Raw genomic sequence first — 6,685 nt, forward strand, 5'->3', positions numbered from 1 at the left:
CTCATAATTTGTTGCATTGTGTGTGAGTATGTGCTTTAGAATGTCAATATGCCCTGGTGAGAAGCTGGTGCTCTCCTGAAAGCTAAATCAATTACATCAGCTGATAATTTTTGAGAACTGGTGCTTTGCCCACTGTTTGTTGATGCATTTCCAAATAGTTAAGTTCATTATGATATTTTTTGTCAACTTGTATCATCAGACCTCCTTAATGGGTTTGTAAAAAAAAAAAAAAGGATAAATCTCTGTAATCAGAGTCTTTACTATGTCACATTTATATAACAGTGATAATAATTTGAAGAACCTTTTGGAAATATGTTGTCATGTTAAAAAAACAAAACCTCTGGTGTTGACCTCATATGTTGTTCTGGTGTTTAAGAGATGTTTGCTTAAAAGATTTATGCTTTGTTACCAAGAATTCACAGTCACTTGGTTGATCTGGCCACTCTAAGTTAGAAAGAAATTGATTTTGTGATAAGTCAACTCCTTAAATTGATTATTTGTTATTATAGAGACCAAAAATGAAAATTGTTATTTGATTGGATTTTGTCACCACAGTTACACAGCCAACTGGAAAGTTACAAATTCAGTTAAATCAACTATTTGGCATCATGCAAAGTTAGAGGAAAAAATTGTCTTGCCTATTTAAGTCTTTATTTCATTAAAACAGTCAAGCCAGTTTGATGTATATAGACATTGTCCCAGCTGAAGAGCTCCAATTTCCTTAATTCTTAGAATCTTGCCTGAGGATAATGTGACCTTCCGTGTCTGAGTGGCCAATTAATAGGTAGCACAGATGACAAAGTACTTGACACCAGAAATTTGAATTGCTTTTGCTCAGTCAGGCTGAATAATTTGAAACTGCAAGACAGCTAACAGCATCAAGGATCTAGCTTATTTATGATGAGAAATGTATCTTTGAACTCCCTAAATACTTATTGAGAACCAAATATTTAGATGTCAGTATGATAGATGATAGATAATTTGGTACAATGAAAAGAACCCTAAATTTGAACTTAATAAGTTTGAACTTCAGTTCTTCTCCTTAAGACTTATGAGACCTTTGTGAATTCATTTAACATCTCTGGGCCTTAGTTTCTCCATATGCAAAATAGAGGAAATTAGACAAGATGTTTTCTAAGAATCACCCTTGTTCAAAATTCTCTGATTCTCTTTTATTTGTGCATAAATTAGATTTAAGTGAGGCATAGTTACTTGAAATTGTCAGCCTCATTATCTCTTCCAGAATCATCACTGTCCAGATTCTATGATTTTGCATTGGGGATATTGGGGATGTAATATCCCATACTCTGATGGACCTCATAATAAAACAGAAAAGATATTTGCCCATGTATATGAGATGAATTATGATAAGGGCAATGGCAATTCAACAAACATTTCTCAAGCACTATGTACAAGGCATTATGCTAGGAGTTTAAGACTATAAAAATAAAATTCTTGTCTTTAAGGAGCTTAAATTCTCATGAGAATATGCAACATGCACACTGCTAAAATAATCCAAAGTCATAGGAATACTTAAATGTATTTGTAATATCCTCAATTTGAAAGCTTCCTTCACTGGTGTTGATCCATAGGCCCACCTACATCATGACTCTTGTCCATTTCTTCCAACCTTAAATTCTCCTTAGGGATTCTATTCAATGTTCTGAAGGTCTTCCTGTTATCTCAAGGTTATGTATGATTGGAACATTCTCACTATCATGTCTGTCATCGCTCTTCCAAATCTTGTAACCAATCTGTTTTTATTTTCTAACATCTATTTCCTTTGTGATATCTTTTATACTCCTTCTTCTTCATCTTCCTTCTTCTTCTTCCTCTTCTTCAAATTTTAATGTTAAGCATGTGCCAATTCTTGTGGCAACTGATGAAGCAAAGAAAAATTCAAAATGGCCCCTTCCACTTTTGTAGTGATGATCAAAGAAATGTAAAAAAGAGGGCAGAGAATGCTAAGATTCACACAGTTGTTTGTTTATTTTTTAACTACTTACTAACTTTCATTTGATTCTAAATGTAAAGGAGGAAGATGGGGCACCTAGTTGCCAATGAAAGGGCAAATTAGTGCTACTCAGAAACTGATCAGGTCAGTATTCCTACTACTCCAAATTAGTAGTAGAACCAGACTCATGAGTGGTCTTTTTTTTTCTATCCTAGGTGAAAAGAAGCCTAGTCTTTAAAATAAAAAAAATTATATTAACATCAATTATAATAATCTTATATAAAAGTTTAATAAATATAAAACTTTTCACAAAAAAATCAAGAATATGTAAAAGTCATCTTAACATTTGACTTATAAGCACAGAGAAGTAGCAACCAAAGGCAGCAACATTTTATTTATTTTTAGAATTTCAAGTTTAGTGTTTGACTGGGGGATTTTAATTTGTTCCTTTTCTAGCATTTTTAGTTGCAAGCCCAACTTATTGACCTTCTCTTTCTCTATTTTATGCAAGTAGTCCTCTAGAGATATGAAATTTCCCCTTAATACTGCTTTGGCTGCATCCCACACATTTTGGTATGACGTCTCATTATTGTCATTTTCTTGGGTGAAGTTATTAATTAAATATAAATCATATGTCTATGATTTGCTGTTTCACCCAATCATTCTTTAGTAGGAGAATATTTAGTTTCCAATTATTTTTTGGTCTATTTTCCCTGGCTTTTTGTTGAATGTAATTTTCATTGCATCGTGGTCTGAAAAGGATGCATTTACTATTTCTGCCTTACTGCATTTGAGTTTGAGGTTTTTATGTCCTAATATATGGTCAATTTTTATATAGGTTCCATGAACTGCTGAAAAGAAAGTGTACTCCTTTCTGTCTCCATTTAGTTTTCTCCAGAGATTTATCATGTCTAACTTTTCTAGTATTCTATTTACCTCTTTGACTTCTTTCTTATTTATTTTGTGGTTTGATTTATCTGATTCTGAGAGTGCAAGGTGGAGATCTCCCACTATTGTAGTTTTGTTGTATATTTCTTCTTGCAGCTCTCTTAATTTCTCTTTTAAGAATTTAGATGCTACACCACTTGGTACATATATGTTCGATATTAATATTACTTCGTTGTCTATGCTACCCTTTAGCAAGATATAGTGCTCTTCCTTATCTCTTTTAATTAGATCAATTTTTGCTTTTGCTTGATCTGGGATCAGGATGGCTACCCCTGCTTTTTTGACTTCACCTAAAGCATAGTAGATTCTGCTCCAACCTTTTACCCTTACTCTATATGTATCTCCCTGCTTCAGGTGTGTTTCCTATAAACAAGATATTGTAGGATTCTGGCCTTTAATCCATGCTGTTAACCACTTTCTCTTTATGGGGGAGTTTACCCCATTCACATTTATGGTTAAAATGACCAATTCTTTATTACTTGCCATTTTATTAACCCCTGTTTATGCTTTTCTCCCTTCTTTCCCCCTTACTCCCTTCTCCAGTATTAAACTTGTGAGCACCACTTGCTTCTCACAGCCCTCCCTTTTTAGTATCCCTCCTCCCGCCTTACAGTTCCTCACCCTATTTTACTACTTTTCCTCACAATTTCCGTATTCCCTTCTGCTTAACTTATTCCTTCCCTTTTCACTTTTCCCTTCCCACTTTTCAATGAGGTGGGAGAAGTTTCACCATAAATTAAATATGTCTAAAATTTTTCTCTTAAAGCCAATTCTGATGGCAGTAAGATATCCACTATATTCATCCCCCTCCATTCTTTCTCTTAGATATAATAGGTTTCCTTTGCCTCTTCATGAGATGTAGTACCCCCACTTTACCCTTTTTCTGATACAATGTCCTTTCCACCTCTAGTTTCTAGAACAAGGTATACATGTATTCTTTATACAGCTTTATAGCAGAAATATAGTTCCCAAGATTTCTTTAGATTTCTCTTAAGTTCTATATTTGTAGATCAAACTTTTTGTTAAGTTCTGTTTTTTTCATCAAAAATAGATGAAATTTGCTTATTTCATTGAATATCCATCTTCCCTGGAAAAAGATGCTCATTCTGGCTAGGTAAGTTATTTTTGGTTGTATATTGAATTCCTTAGCCTTTTGGAATATCATATTCCAGGTCCTTCAATCCTTTAATGTGGATGCTACTAGATCCTGGGTAATCCTTATTGTGGTACCTCTATATTTGAATTGTTTTTTCTAGCCACTTGCAGTATTTTTTTCCTTCATCTGAGAGTTCTGGCATTTGGCCACTATATTTCTTAGTGTTTTGATTTTAGGATCCCTTTCAGTAGGTGATAGATGAATTCTTTCAATGCCTATTTTTCCCTCTGTTTCTATGACTTCTGGGCAGTTCTCTTTGATAATTTCCTGGAAAATAGTGTCCAGGCTCTTTTTTCATTATATTTTTCTGAGATCCAATAATTCTCAGATTGTCTCTCCTGGATCTATTTTCCAGGTCTGTTGTTTTCCCAAGAAGATAGTTCACATTTTTTTCCATTGTTTGATTTTTTGGTTTTGCTTGACTGATTCTTGTTGTCTCCTTGAGTCATTCAATTCCATTTGTTCAATTCTGATTTTCAATAAAGTATTTTCTTCACTCACTTTTTTTATATCTTTTTCTAATTGTCCAATTGAGTTTTTAAGTGAGTTGTTTTGTTCTATGGAATTTTTTTCCATTTTGCCAATTTTATTTTTTAGAGAGCTATTTACTCTTTCCAGTTCACTAATTCTATTTTTCAACGATTTGATTTCTTTATCCATTCTGTCTTTAAATGAGTGGGATGAATTCTTCAGACTCTCTTGCCAAACCTATCTCTCCTTTTCCCATTTTTCTTCTAACTCTCTTATGAGAGCCTTTTTAATTATTTTTATGAGATTCATCTGTGCTGAGGAACAGATGATCTCCTCCTTTGAGGATTCACCTGGAGACAGTCTGTTTTTAGTCTCCTCAGAGTTTAGAGTCTGCTCTCTAGCCATATAGAAGCTGTCAATAGTTAAGGTCCATTTCAATTTTTTGCTCATTTTGTCAGAGAAGAATCAAAGACAAACTGGCAAAGAAAAAATGAAAAAAAAAAAAAAAAAGGAATCTGCTTTCTTTTTGGGGCTAGGTAGTGTTACCAAACTTCCTCTACAGAATGTGGGGGTAGCAGCGAGGCACTAGCAGGGCTGTGCTGCACCTGAGCTCTGAGACTCTAAGAGCTTGCTGAGACACTGTGGGGGAGGGGTGGCCAGGTCCTGAGAGACTCCAGCTGTTTGGGGTTGTATTCTTCACCCCTGGTGTTTTTAGCTTCTCTGCTGGGTTGCTGACTTGCTGCCAGGGCAAAGCATCCAATCCTGTAGCAAAGCTATCTCTGCAGAGACAACTGAGATCACACCCCACCCCACCTCACTCCGGTCTGCTCATCTGTGAGCTGCCTGCTGTTCTCTCGCTGCTGCTGCCTGCCCTTAGCCTGCACCCAATCTAAAACCATTCCTGCCCTCGAGCAAAAACAGACCTTTTCTGGTGAATTTTAAGGATGTCTTCTCTTGGTAACTATTTGTGGGTTTTTTTTTTCAGTCAAGCATTAATTCAAAGCTTTGTAATGAAATGAATTCTGAGAGAAAATGCGGAGCTTACGCAGCTGTGTGCCTCCTCTCTGCCATCTTGGCCAAAAGTGGCAGCAACACTTTAGAATACAAATTCATTCGTGATTTCTAACAAAGAAGGATAATGGTTGATTACCACCAATAATTAGTTGAGAAAACCAATGGAAGCTAAAACCAGTTTAAAGAAAGTTTGGGAAAACCTTAAACAAAACCCAAGGACATGTAAGAATGAAAATGAAAGGACATCATTACTGATCACATTATAGAAAATTTTGATTATATCAAATTGAAAAGGTTTTGTACAAACAAAACTAATGCAGACAAGATTAGAAGGGAAGCAATAAATTGGGAAAACATTTTTACAGTCAAAGGTTCTGATAAAGGCCTCATTTCCAAAATATATAAAGAATTATCTCTAATTTATAAGAAATAAAACCATTCTCCAATTGGTAAATGGTCAAAGGATATGAACAGACAGTTCTCAGCTGAAGAAAATGAAACTATTTCTAGCCATATGAAAAGATGCTCCAAGTCATTATTAATCAGAGAGATGCAAATTAGGACAACTCTGAGATATCACTACACACCTGTCAGATTGACTAGAATGACAGGGAAAGATAATGCAGAATGTTGGAGGGGATGTGGGAAAATAGGGACACTGTTACATTGTTGGTGAAATTGTGAACACATCCAGCCATTCTGGAGAACAATTTGAAACTATGCTCAAAAAGTTATCAAACTGTGTATATCCTTTGATCCAGTACTGTTACTACTGGGCTTATATCCCAAAGAGATTTTAAAGAAGGGACAGGGACCTGTATGTGCAAGAATGTTTGTGGCAGGCCTCTTTGTAGTGTCCAGAAACTGGAAACTGAGTGGATGCCCATCAACTGAAGAATGGCTGAATAAATTGTGGTATATGAATATTATGGAATGTTATTATTCGATAAGAAATGACCAACAGGATGATTTCAGAAAATCCTGGAGAGATTTACATGAACTGATGCTGAGTGAAAAGAGCAGGACCAGGAGTTCATTATATACTTCAACAACAATACTATATGATGACCAATTCTGATGTACCTGGCCATCTTCAGCAACGAGATGAACTAAACCAGTTCCAATGGAGCAGGAATGAATTG

Source organism: Antechinus flavipes, chromosome 4 (genome assembly GCF_016432865.1).
Source record: "Antechinus flavipes isolate AdamAnt ecotype Samford, QLD, Australia chromosome 4, AdamAnt_v2, whole genome shotgun sequence".
Lineage (NCBI taxonomy): Eukaryota > Metazoa > Chordata > Mammalia > Dasyuromorphia > Dasyuridae > Antechinus > Antechinus flavipes.